Below are 12,853 nucleotides of genomic sequence, written 5' to 3'. Positions count from 1 at the left end.
AGCAAATACACTTTCTTCTCAGCAGCACATGGATCCTTCTCTAAAATAGACCATATATTATGCCACAAAGCTACTGTTAGCAAATACAAGAAGATAGACATACTACCTTGTGTTCTATCAGATCATAATGGATTGAAATTAGATAAATGACAGAGTAAAAAACATAAACTACTCCAAAACCTGGAGATTAAATAATACACTATTGTATGATGAATGGATAACAGAAGATATCAGGAAGGAAATTTAAAAATTCTTAGAGGTAAATGAGAACAAAGAAACAACATATCAAAATCTCTGGGACACTAAGAGGAAAATTTATTTCATGGAGCGCATTCAATAAAAGAAGAAAAAATCAACAAATAAACGACCTAACACTATGGCTCAAAACCATAGAAAAAGAACAGAGCAACACCAAAAGTAGTAGAAGACAGGAAATAGTTAAAATCAGAGCCGAAATCAACAAAATTCAAACAAAAGAAACAATAAAAAAAATTGACAAAATAAATAGTTGGTTCTTTGAAAAAATAAACAAAATTGATAAACCCTAAGCCACACTAGCAAAGAGAAGAAGAGAGAAAACCCAAATTACTAAAATTCGGAATGAACAAGGAAATATCACAACAGACATGATTGAAATACAAAACATAATTAGAAGCTATTTTGAGAATCTATACTCCAACAAAGTAGAAAATCTCGAAGATATCAACAGGTTTCTAGAGACATATGAATTACCTAAACTGAATGAGGAGGACATACACAATTTAAATAAATCAATTTCAAGTAATGAAATAGAAGAAGTCACCAAAAGCCTACCAACAAAGAAAAATCTGGGACAAGATGGGTTCTCACCAAGTTCTACAAAACCTTTAAATAAGAGCTCATTCCAATACTTCTCAAATATTTCATGAAATAGAAGAGGAGGGAACCCTCCCAAACTCATTCTATGAAGCCAATATCACCCTGATACCTAAACCAGACAGAGACACATTGAGGAAAGAAAATTTCAGACCAATATCCTTAATGAACATTGATGCAAAAATTCTCAACAAAATCTTAGCAAATCACATACAAAAATATATTAAAAAGATAATGCACCACAATCGAGTGGGTTTTATCCCAGGGATGCAAGGTTGGTTCAACATCCAAAATCAATAAATGTCATTCACCATACCAACAGACTTAAAGTCAAGAATCACATGATTATTGCGATAGATGCAGAAAAAAGCATTTGATAAAATACAGCATCCCTTCACGCTCAAAACACTGGAAAAAATTGGGATAGTGGGAACATTCCTTAACATTGTAAAGGCCATGTATGCTAAGCCCATGGCCAATATCATTCTAAATGGTGAAAAACTGAAAGCATTCCCCCTAAAAACTGGAACAAGGCAGGGATGCCCTCTTTCACCACTTCTATTCAACATTGTCCTCGAAATTCTTGCCAGAGCAATTAGACAGACCAAGGAAATTAAAGGGATATGAATAGGAAAAGAAGAACTCAAACTATCCCTATTTGCTGATGACATGATTATATATTTAGAGGAACCAGAAAATTCCACCAGAAAACTTTTAGAACTCATAAATGAATTCAGTAAATTAGCAGAATATAAGATTAATGCTCATAAATCCAATGCATTTTTACACATAAGTGATGAATCTTCAGAAAGAGAAGTTAGGAAAAAATACCCCATTCACAATAGCATAAAAAAAATAAAATACTTGGGAATCAATCTAACCAAAGAGGTGAAAGACCTCTACAATGAGAACTACAGAACACTAAAGAAAGAAATTAAAGAAAACCTTAGAAGATGGAAAGATCTCCCATGTTCTTGGATAGGAAGAATTAATATTGTCAAAATGGCCATACTACCAGAAGTGCTATACAGATTCAATGCAATTCCAATTAAAATCCCAATGGTGTACCTTACAGAAATAGAGCAAGCAATCATGAAATTCATCTAGAAGAATAAGAAACCCAGAATAGCTAAAGCAATCCTCAGTAGAAAGAGTGAAGCAGGGGGTATCGCAATACCCGGTCTTCAACTCTATTACAAAGCAATAGTAACAAAAACGGCATGGTATTGGTATCAAAATAGAAAGGTAGATCAATGGTACAGAATAGAGGACATGGACACAAACCCAAATAAATACAATTTTCTCATACTAGACAAAGGTGCCAAAAATATGCAATGGAGAAAAGATAGCCTCTTCAACAAATGATGCTGGGAAAACTGGAAATCCATATGCAACAGAATGAAACTAAATCCCTATCTCTCACCCTGCACAAAACTCAACTCAAAACGGATCAAGGACCTTGGAATCAGACCAGAGACCCTGCATCTTATAGAAGAAAAAGTAGGTCCAAACCTTCAACTTGTTGGCTTAGGAGCAGACTTCCTTAACAGAACCTCCATAGCACAAGAAATAAAAGCTAGAATCAACCACTGGGATAGATTCAAACTAAAAAGCTTTCTCTCAGCAAAGGAAACTATCAGTAATGTGAAGAGAGAGCCTACAGAGTGGGATAATATCTTTGCCACTCATACTTCAGATAGAGTGCTAATTTCCAGAATCTATTAAGAACTCAAAAAACTCTACACCAAGAATACAAATAATCCAAATGACAAATGGGCTAAGGAAATGAACAGACACTTCACAGAAGAAGATGTACAAGCAATCAACAGATATATGAAAAAATATTCAACATCTCTAGTAATAAGAGAAATGCAAATCAAAACTACCCTAAGATTTCATCTCACCCCAATTAGAATGGCGATTATCAAGAACACAGCAACAATAGGTGTTGGTGAGGATGTGAGGGAAAAGGTACACTCATACATTGCTGGTGGGGTTGCAAATTAGTGCAGCCATTCTGGAAAGCAGTATGGAGATTCCTCAGAAAGCTTGGAATGGAACCACCATTTGACCCAGCTATCCCACTCCTTGGCCTGTACCCAAAGGACTTAAAATCAGCATACTACAGAGGTACAGCCACATCAATGTTCATAGCTGCTCAGTTCACTATAGCCAGATTGTGGAACCAACCTAGATGCCCTTCAGTTGATGAATGGATAAAGAAACTGTGGCATATATATACAATGGAATATTACTCCACCATGAAGAATGATAAAATTATGGCATTTGCAGGCAAATGGATGAAATTGGAGGATATCATGCTAAGTGAGATAAGCCAATCTCAAAAAACTAAAGGACGAATGATCTCGCTGATAAGTGGATGAGGACATATAAGGGGGGGTAGGAGGGGTTAGCGTTAGGGTTAGGGTTAGGTTTAGGGTTAGGGATAAGGAGGGTGGTAAGAATGGAGGAAGGAAGGACTGTATAGAGGGAAAAGATGGGTGGGTGGGGTGGGGGGAAGGAAAAAAAATAACAGAATGAATCAAACAACATTGCCCCATGTAAATTTATGATTTTTAATTAAAATAAATAAATTTTAAAAAATTGGACTTGTGCATATATGACTGCACAACTGGTGTGAATCTACATTATGTATAGCCAGAAGAATAAGAAGTTTTCTGAGGATTCTCCGCACTGCTGTGTATATATACACAATGGAATATTATTCAGCCATAAAGAAGAATAATATTATGGCATTTGCAGATAAATGGATGGAATTGGAGAATATCATGCTAAGTGAAATAAGCCAATCCCAAAAAACCAAAGGCCGAATGTTTTCCCCGATAAGTAGATGATGATATATAATGAGGGTGGGGGTGGGGAGTGAGAGTAGAATGAAGGAACTTTAGATTATGTAGAGGGAAATGAGAGGGAGGGTATGAAAAATTGTGGAATGAGACAGACATCATTACCCTAAGTACATGTATGATTACAGGAATGGTATGAGTCTACATCATGTACAACCACAGAAATGAAACGATGAACTCCATTTGTGTACAATGAATCAAACTGCAGTCTATAAAAATTCTTTAAAAATTTTTTAAGAAGATGGAGAAGTTATACTACATTTTATATACAATATGGCAAAGTGCAGTCTACTATAATATATAACTAAGTAGAACAAATAGAAAAATAAAATTTAAAATGGTAGCTATCTAGTGAGTTTGACCAACATCCATCCCAGGGGACAGTTCTAAGCACATTTCAGTGACATGCACAGGTGGCTTCCCAGCAAATCTTAGCAACACTCTAGTGGGAAGCTATCAGAGGTCTACTTCCCAGTAAGTTTTAGTAATGCCCCTGCTGGCTTCTTAGCATGTGTTACCTGTAACACTGTGGGTGATTTTCTACATGCCAGCATCTTAGCAAACTTCACCCTTCCGGCTCTGAGTCACACACTGGGCAGAGCAAACCTGTTGCCCTTGGGATCAGGAGAAGGTAGAACAAAAAAAATTCTACGCATAGGAGTGTGGCAGGAATACATGCTGAGCTCCTAACATAAATTCCACACTCCTTCTACCTATTTGTTTATATCAGCTTCTACCTATTAGTTATGCCTTACTATTGGAAAAGAAGAACGCATCTGATAGACTCATCAGTAGACTGGATGTAAGAACTGGCGAGATCATGCATGTGTCAATAGAAACTTCCCAAAATGAAAACAAATAGAAGACTAAAGAAAAAAATGAGACACACATCCAAGAACTAATGGACACTTACAGAAAGGTAACACCAGTTTGAGAATGACAGGAGAAGAAAGGAGAGAACAAAAAATTTTTTGAATTTTTTTTTGTTTTGTTGTGCATGCAAGCCACACACTTTACCAACTGAGCTGTATCCCCAGCCCTGAAGTAATATTTTTATCAGATAAAAATATGAGGGTCTTGGTTACCAGTACATATGCCTTGAAAGAAATATTAAAAGACATTCTTCAGAGAAAAGAAAAATTATTCTGGTCAGAAACTTACATTCACATAAAGATAGGATATTCAATAATAAGGGAATAATAGGACATTCAATAATAATAATAAGGAGTAAATGAAGGTACTACTACAGTCACCTCAGGGTGAGTGAAAAAGGTACCTCCTGGATCACACACAGAAAGACTTCCTCCACTATCACCCTAAATCATTCTACAGTATGGATTAAATTCTTTAATTTTATGCTGGGCATGATGGTGGTCTGTAATTGTAGTCCCAGGCTGAGGCAGGAGGATTACTGGAGCCCAGGAGTCTGAGGCCAGCATAAGGAACACAGTAAGACCCTGGCTCTAAAAAAAAACCCAAAAAAGTATCTAAATTTGAGATTTGGGGTGATAAGTCAAAGCTGTTCTCAGCAATGTGGTTGTTACAGCCAAGAAATATTAATTCCACAGTTCCTACCTCAAGGGTCAGAAAGGTCATCAAGGAGACATTTGTCGATAGTTGTAATCTTGTAATCTTGTTCAGGCACCTAGTATCACACTGTTGGCACACTTCAGTCTGCTCAAGCATAAATTGTAGAGTCACAAACTCTATAGGTGTTCTTATATTATGGGTTAATCCAAGCATATCTAAGCCACAAGGAAGGGAAAAGAAGCTACCGGACTTTGAGAACTCAAAATTCAAGCTGCTGAGAGTCAATCAGATTGGATATAAATGTCACCATTAACTTCAGTTTTGAAATGATATGAGTTGTTTACTTATGATTTGAATTCTGCTATACTGTTAGTAATGAAAGAAAAACTGTTATATCTAAAATATTAAAAATGTATATGGAGCAAAAGGAAATTCTATATTAAGTTTAGCACAAAAAACTGATAAATCTCTGAAAGAGTTTTAAAAATGGAGTAAAAAGAAGATTTCACTCTACATTCCACAAGCATTAAACAGGTAATAAGGGAATTGTACAAGCAATTCTATGCTAACATATCTGGCAATTTAGATAAAAGAAATTTCTTGAAAGACATAACTGACAAAGCTCACTTGAGATGAAAGGAATAACTAGAGTCCTCAAGTTATTTCTATGAAATAAATTAAATTTATAGTTTGAAAAGCACAATCAACCAAAGAAAAAGACAAAATGGACTTCATCAAAAGTCAACTTTTGCTCATTCCTCGCCGTTTCAAAATGCTGCCGAGGCCCTAGGACCTGCGACTGCCACCCCTCCCCCCCAGGCTCCGAGGGGGAGCGACTCATGGGGCGACCATAAGTTTTATCAACAAACTGCAGTATCTTCAGAATCAAAATGACATCATATTCCACCTCTGCCCAGTGTTCAGCATCTGACAGTGCTTGCAGAATCTCTCCAGAACGAATCAGTAAGGTACGACCAAAATTGCCACTTTTGAAGATTCTGCAGGCGGCAGGTGCACAAGGTGAAATGTTCACTGTTAAAGAGGTAATGCACTATCTAGGCCAGTATATAATGGTGAAGCAGCTTTATGATCAACAGGAGCAGCATATGGTATATTGTGGTGGAGATCTTTTGGGAGAACTACTGCGACGTCAAAGCTTCTCTGTGAAAGATCCAAGCCCTCTATATGATATGCTAAGAAAGAATCTTATCACTTTAACCACTGCCACTACAGCAAAGTACAGAGGAAAGTTTTGGTTCCAGAAAAAGAACTGAAGAGGGTAATATTCCCACACTGCCTACCTCAGAGCATAAACGCAGAAATTCTAGAGGAGATGAAGACTTAATAAATTTAAGCCAAGATGAGACATCTAGGTTGGACCTTGGGTTTGAGGAGTGGGATGTAGCTGGCCTGCCTTGGTGGTTTTTAGGAAACTTGAGAAACAACTATACACCTAGAAGTAATGGCTCAACTGATTTACAGACAAATCAGGATATAGGTGCTGCCATTGTTTCAGATACTACAGATGATTTGTGGTTTTTAAATGAGTCAGTATCAGAGCAGTTAGGTGTTGGAATAAAAGTTGAAGCTGCTGATACTGAACAAGCAAGTGAAGAAGTAGGGAAAGTGAGTGACAAAAAGATGATTGAAGTGGGGAAAAATGATGACCTTGAGGACTCTAAGTCCTTAAGTGATGATACTGATATAGAAGTTACCTCTGAGGATGAATGGCAGTGTACTGAGTGCAAGAAATTTAATTCTCCAAGCAAGAGGTACTGTTTTCGTTGCTGGGCCTTGAGGAAGGATTGGTATTCAGATTGTTCTAAATTAACACATTCTCTCTCCACATCTGATATCACTGCCATGCCTGAAAAGAAGGAAAATGAAGGAATTGATGTACCTGATTGTCGAAGAACTGTTTCAGCTCCAGTTGTTAGACCTAAAGATGTGTCTGTAAAGGAAGGAAATTCTAAACTTTTTAATCCCTGCAATTCAGTGGAATTCTTGGATTTGGCTCACAGTTCTGAAAGCCAAGAGACCATCTCAAGCATGGGAGAACAATCAGATAACCTTTCTGAGCAGAGAACAGATGTAGAAAATATGGAAGAATGCCAGAATATCTTGAAGCCATGTAGCTTGTGTGAGAAAAGACCACGAGATGGAAACATTATTCATGGAAGGACAAGCCATCTTACAACTTGTTTTCACTGCGCCAGAAGATTGAAGAAGGCTGGGGCTTCATGTCCTATTTGCAAGAAAGAGATTCAGTTGGTTATTAAGGTTTTTATAGCATAGCTGAATCAATAGCAGAGAAATATTAGGGGTACCAGGTCACACATCAAAATGTCAGTATTGACCATCTCTACTAAGTGTAGCCCATGTGTTCATTTATGCGCCTAAACATCTGTGTTCTGGATTGGTTTTGCTTTGAAACTTGTATTGAACTTAAGACTGAGTATTTTAGATCTAGATGATCAGTTTGGGACTTCATTAACATGAAAATGATTCTCCCTCCAAAGATGAAGATCTGGGAGGGAACAATTACCAGCATAAACATAAACATTAAAAAAAAAAAAAAGTCAACTTTTATGCATCCAAGAACACCACTGACAAAGTGAAAAAACAATTACTGACAAACACATTGGGAGAAACTATTTGCAAATTATTAATCTGATAAAGAACTTGCATCTGGAATATATAAAGAACTCACTCTAACAACTCAATGATGAAAAACAAACAACCCAATTTAAAAATGGGCAATGAATCTGAATAGACATATCCAAAGATATACAAATAGCCAAAAAGCACATGGTGAAAAGATGCTCAGGAATATTGACCAGTCAAGGATTAACATTTCCAAAGAAATGTTTGATGCTTTATCTCTGTTTTGGGGAGTCACCACTAAGCTCTTGAAATGTCCCCTGTTGATCTGGAGGTCTTATTCCATGCTGACAGTCTTGGCCAAAAATTAGGGTTAGGATGGGTGCCTACCAACACACTGTGTGGTCTGTGCTAACAACATGATTTGTAGTAGACATTTTGGGCCATGAAACACAAGCAAAACCTCTAAAGGAACTGGCAACTAAGGTCAGCCATGTGGGTGGTCAGACATGTCTACATAGCTCACAGAAGGTGTTGGACACTTCCAGTTTCCAATTATGCATGTGAGGAATTTAGATGTTGCATTCCATCCTAAAAATGAGTAAAGTGCTGAACAAATGGAAAATTCAACAACCATTTTCAGATCCACGAGAAGGAATGTCACAGGTAACCACTGCCCCTCCCCGCCCCCAAATTGGGAACAGAAAGGCAGGACAGAGAATAACAACACACAGAAGGAACCAGTGCTGGAACAGGAAAATTTGAACTGGAATTGATGAGTTGCTAGATGCTCAGTGTAGACAAGACTGAGTATGAAAAACTCCAGGGGGACCAAGTCATAGGAGCACTCTCATGCTTTTGAGTGTTTTAGATCTAGAAGTTTGACTAGGGTCTCACAGTAAATATGGGATGAAAATCCACTCATGTTTCTGATGAGGCATGGAAGGAAGGATAGGAACCATTTTGAAATATACCAGAGCATGTTTTTCTTAACAAGGTCTGTCTCCAGAGGAAATTAATTAACCAGAGCCTAACCTGCTAGGGTTTTATCAGAGTCTAACTGACCTGGAGAAAGAAAAATACCTAACTCTAGCCTCATTGAGTCTTTCTGATTCACCAAAACAGGAGAAAAAGCTGAGAAACAGTTGTGTAGTTCACAGTCCAGAGGCACAGGCTCACTAAAAAACAGAAGTGATCATAGGACTGTAGAATGCTTCTCCTCCGTGTACTTTACCTCCATATTACTAAAAGCAATATTTGTAACAATTTATTTTACCTAGCACATCATGCCCAGATAGCAAGAAAACGTACAAGGCATACTAAAAGACAGAATCACAATTTGAAAAGAGTAAGTATCAAAACCAGAAATGGCAAGGATACTGAAATATCTGACAAGTAATTTAAAACAGCTATGATTTATATGTGAAAAGCTCTAAAGGATAAACTGACAGTATGCAAGAACAAATGTGTGATTTAAGCAAGGAAGAAAACACCAAAAGAAATGCAAGAGATCCCTACAGCGGCAGGCTCCTTCCACACAGCCAGCTTCTCAGAGCAGGCCCCCTAGTGAGAGCCTTTCTGCACAGAACCAGCTCCAAGTCCCAGAGCCAGCGGCAAGCTCTGGCCTGCAGGCAGCTTCAGGGACCAGGACAGGGCAGCCAGGGACTTCCCCAAGCAGCCTGGCTCCCTCCGGCAGCAGGCTCCTTTCACGGCTAGCTTCTTGGAGCAGACCACCCAGTGAGAGCCTTTCTACACAGAGCCAGCAACAAGTCCCCGAGCCAGCGGAGAGCTCCAACGTGCAGGCAGCCTCTGGGACCAGGGCAGGGCAGCCAGGAGACTTCTCCAAGCAGCCCTGCTGCCTCATGCAGCAGGCTCTTTCTACAGGGTGATCCAGGATGGTGGACTAAAGGGTGACTGCATCTCCTGTCACTCCAGAACCCAGGATTCAAGAAGGGGAGGCATTCAGAGACTCAGACTAAAATAGAGCCACGGGGTGAGTCTCCCCCACTGGGTGAAACTCAGCCTGGGTGGCAGGCACGAATAGGGGCGACTTCTCAGAGCAGGGCAGGGCAGCTAGAGTCTTCCCCAGGTAGCCCTGCTCCCTCCGGTGGTGGGCCCCTTCCACACACCAGCTTCTTGAGGCAGGCCCCCCAGTGAGAGCCTTTCTGCACAGAACCAGCTCCAAGTCCCGGAGCCAGTGCGGCGAGCTCCGGCCCGCAGGCAGCTTCAGGGACCAGAACAGGGCGTCCAGGGACTTCCCCAAGGAGCCCTGCTCCCTCCAGTGGCAGGCTCCTTTCACAGCCAGCTTCTGGGAGCAGACCGCCCAGTGAAAGCCTTTCCGCACAGAGCCAGCTCCGAGCCCTGCAACGAGTAGCAGGCTAGGGGCAGCTTTCTTTGGAAGCACTGCATTATCAAGTTCCTCCAAGACTTCAGGCTACTGAAGGCTGGGAGGAGATATACTGGAAATCTACAGGGACACTATAAGCCAATAGAGGAAATCTGCAATATCTCAGAGTCCCACTGACATCTGACCAATATGAGAAAACAAGGGAAGAAAATGTCCCAAACAAACCTAGATACTATATCAATAAAACCCAATGACAGCACAGCAGAAGAAATGTCAGAAAGGGAGTTCAGAATGTACATAATTTAAACAATCAGGGAAGCAAACAAGGAGATGAAAGAGCAAATGCAGGCATTGAAGGAGGAGATGAAAGAGCAAATGCAGGCATTAAATGATCGCACCAATCAACAGTTAAAAGAGCAAATATGGGAAGCAAGAGATCATTTCAATAAAGAGTTAGAGATACTGAAAAGAAAAACCAAACAGAAATCCTTGAAATGAAGGAAACAATAAGCCCAGTTAAAAACGACATAGAAAGCATAACCAATAGGATAGAACACTTGGAAGACAGAACCTCAGATATTGAAGAAAAAATATTTAATCTTGAAAACAAAGTTGACCAAACAGAGAAGATGGTAAGAAATCATGAACAGAATCTACAAGAATTATGGGATATCCTGAAAAGGACAAATTGAAGAATTATTGGGATTGAGGAAGGCTTAGAGAAACAAACCAAAGGAATGAACAATCTATTCAATGAAATAATATCAGAAAATTTCCCAAATCTGAGGAATGAAATGGAAAACCAAGTACAAGAGGCTTATAGGACTCCAAATACACAAAATTACAATAGACCCACACCAAGGCACATTATTATGAAAATACCTAACATACAAAATAAAGACAGAATTTTAAAGGCCGCAAGAGAAAGGAATCAAATTACATTCGGGGGAAACCAAAAGAATATCAGCAGATTTTTCAATCCAGACCCTAAAAGCTAGAAGGGCCTGGAACAACATTTACCAAGCCTTGAGAGAAAATGGATGCCAACCAAGAATCTTATATCCAGCAAAACTTACTTTCAGATTTGACAATGAAATAAAATCCTTCCATGATAAACAAAAGCTAAAGGAATTTACAAAAAGAAAGCCAGCATTACAGAACATTCTCAGCAAAATATTCCATGAGGAAGAGATGAAAAACAATGATGCAAATCAGCAATGGGAGGAACTAGCCTAAAGCAATAGCCAAACAGAGGAGACCAAATCATGTCAAAAATCAAAAATGAGTCAAATGACTGGGAATACAAATCAATAATAACCCTGAATGTTAATGGCCTGAAGTCATCAATCAAAAGATATAGACTGGCAGATTGGATTAAAAAGAAAAATCCAACAATATGCTGCCTGCAAGAGAGTCATCTCATAGAAAGAGATACCCATAGAGATACTGTGAAAGGATGGGGAAAAACATACCATGCACACGGACACAGCAAAAAAGCTGGAGTATCCATCCTCATTTCAGATAATGTGGACTTCAAGCCAAAACTAGTCAGAAGGGATAAAGAAGGACATTACATACTGCTTAAGGGAAGCATAAATCAGCAAGACATAACAATCATAAATATCTATGCCCCAAACATTGGCTCATCCATGTACGTCAAACAAATCCTTCTCAATTCCAGAAATCAAATAGACCACAACACAATAATACTAGGTGAATTTAACATACCTCTCTCACCACTGGATAGATCTTCCAAACAAAAATTGAATAAAGAAACCATAGATCTCAATAACACAATCAACAATTTAGACTTAACCGACTTATATAGAATATACCATCCAACAAAGAACGAATACACTTTCTTCTCAGCAGCACATGGATCCTTCTCTAAAATAGACCATATTTTATGCCACAAAGCTACTGTTAGCAAATACAAGAAGATAGAGATACTACCTTGTACTCTATCAAATCATAATGGATTGAAATTAGAAATAAATGACAGAATAAAAAAAAGAAACTTCTCCAATACCTGGAGATTAAATAATATGCTATTATATGATGAATGGATAACAGAAGACATCAGGAGGGAAATAAAAAAATTCTTAGAAGTAAATGAGAACAAAGACACATCATATCAAAATCTCTGGGACACTATGAAAGCAGTACTTAGAGGAAGATTTATTTCATGGGGCGCATTCAACAAAAGAAGTAGAAATCAACAAATAAAAGACTTAACACTACAGCTCAAGGCCCTACAAAAAGAAGAGCAGACCAACACCAAAAGTAGTAGAAGACAGAAAATAGTTAAAATCAGAGCCGAAATCAACAAAATTCAAACAAAAGAAACAATCGGAAAAATTAACAAAATAAATAGTTGGTTCTTTGAAAAAATAAACAAAATTGATAAACCCTTAGCTACACTAACAGAGGAAAGAGGGAGAAAACTCAGATTACTAAAATTTGGAATGAACAAGGAAATATCACAACAGACACAAGTGAAATCAAAACATAATTAGAAGCTATTTTGAAAATCTATACTCCAACAAAACAGAAAACCTCGAAGACATCGACAAGTTTCTAGAGACATATAAATTACCTAAACTGAATGAGGAGGACATACACAACTTAAATAAATCAATTTCAAGCAATGAAA

At 38.4% G+C, this 12,853-nt stretch overlaps 1 pseudogene across 1 annotated transcript; it reads left to right on the top strand.

The window, feature by feature from the left end:
- The first annotated feature begins 6,016 nt into the window (after window positions 1–6,016).
- Window positions 6,017–7,807, top strand: LOC306653480 (protein Mdm4-like; annotated as a pseudogene). The gene has a single exon. The product of its transcript is annotated as a protein Mdm4-like (transcript).
- Window positions 7,808–12,853: the final 5,046 nt, after the last annotated feature.

The sequence above is a fragment of the Sciurus vulgaris genome (assembly GCF_902686455.1).
Source record: "Sciurus vulgaris genome assembly, chromosome: 1".
Classification (NCBI taxonomy): Eukaryota; Metazoa; Chordata; class Mammalia; order Rodentia; family Sciuridae; genus Sciurus; species Sciurus vulgaris.
The sequence above is the reverse complement of the archived record's forward strand: the minus strand, read 5'-3'. Positions and strand labels throughout refer to the sequence as shown.